Genomic DNA, 1,858 nt, shown 5'->3' on the forward strand with positions numbered 1-1,858 from the left:
TATTGTCAGCTTTTTGCCTGTCAGTTCACATTTCACAGAGATTTCACAGGTTTTGTGAAGAGAATGTTGTGACTATGTGGGTTATTACCTGAAAATTGTTATGCATCTACTTAAAAGTTTGGGCTTTTTAAATGTTGATATAATTTGTGTGTCACCACATGAATAGTTCAACCGAAAGGTTCGGTCATCATTTTCTCATCCTCGTCTCATTTCAAAACTGTTTGATTTGTCTTTCCGCAGAACACAAAAGAAGATATTTTGAGGAATGTTGTTAACTGGCGACCAAGTTGGTTTTGTGTGAAGTGAATGGGTGCCAGAACTGTTTGGTTACCAACATTCTACAAAATATCTTATTTTGTGTTCTACAGAAGAAAGTCGTACAGGTTTGAAATTACAAGAGGGTGAATAAATGATCAGAGAATTCTCTTATTGGCTTGAACTATCACTTAATGTTACAGATTTTTTGAAACAAACCTGAATCTAAGTGTCAGCAATAGTAATAGTAATACTTATAATTGGTGAATGTAAAAACAATGATAATTACTCAAGTCAAGGTTGATGTACTGCTGTGCTGTAGGACAAGGCTAAATGATCTTATCTGTCGCTGTCGCAGAGGCTGTTCTGGCTTGTGCTCGCTCCTTACATGTATGTTGGCTTCAATGACAGACTGTCTCTCCTCATCCCTTATTAGTCACGTCACCTGAGCCTCAACGCTGAACTGTTCAGCTCTGACTCATCCTGCACGTGAATGCACAAATAAGATATAAATGTAAGATGGAACACAAAACTTTCATTTAAACGTAAACAATACAGCAGGCCATCAATATCCCACAATGCCTTGTCACATATACTGTGCATGAGGAGGTCAGTAACAGTATTTAAAATGAAAGGCTTTGCTCAGGGCTATGTAAACCCTGCGGATTAACTAAATCAGATTAGTTCAATCGCTCGAGTTAGTTTGGAGCAGCAAGTTTGCCTGTTGTGTTTCCATGAATATCATGGACTGCAGTATACTTAGTTTATCATGTAAATGTTGAGGGATTCGAACCCTTTCAGCACTGAGGTAAGTTATAACTCTAATTATTACAACTGATATACTAATATTCTTCTCTTATGTCATGACTTCAGTTTAAATTTGATTTTGTTCACACAGTAATGCACTTTTGCTGTCAAAAATACTGATTGTGAAATAGCTATCGAATTGTTTCAGTAAAGTTCAGAAGCTGTATTACTAGTATAACCACTGTGATTGTAGATATATAATCTGTTTGTTAGTCATTCCATTATACTCCAAATGTATTGCATGTAACCTTAAAGAACACAATGTACACAATGTTGTGTTCATCGGTGTTTGTCTGTGTGAGCTTTTGTAAGATTAAACATTTGTATGTCAACCTGAATTCAAAGAGCTTTAATTAGTGTTTTTGTAAAAAGATTAATGCGGAAAATGAGATGCCTTACAGACATAATAACAGCTCACGTCTGTACCTTTGAGCTTTTTGTCTCCTAGTAGACTGAAAATAGCTCGGTGGTTTACTGCTAGGCCTACATTTTCCTTTAAACATGTGTGACTTAATTGTACACGACTAACTCAAAGTTTCTACGTTTGAAATTGACATCCTTTTCGAAGCATTGGCTGTATATGTATGTATGTGGAGGTAAACAGACATGGGCTCATACGTAAAGCTCTAATAGTGCTAGAAACACATGGCCATCGTTCCAGCCAATCTCTTATCACTAAAAATACAGCACGTAAAGCAGTTTTGCCTTTGACAGGATGTGGTTGTTAGCGTCTGTTTGTGTCTTTTCAGGTTCATCACAGCTTGGTGACCCCTACACGGGGTGAAGTTCTGGAGCG

This window comes from Triplophysa dalaica, chromosome 3, assembly GCF_015846415.1.
Source record: "Triplophysa dalaica isolate WHDGS20190420 chromosome 3, ASM1584641v1, whole genome shotgun sequence".
Classification (NCBI taxonomy): Eukaryota; Metazoa; Chordata; class Actinopteri; order Cypriniformes; family Nemacheilidae; genus Triplophysa; species Triplophysa dalaica.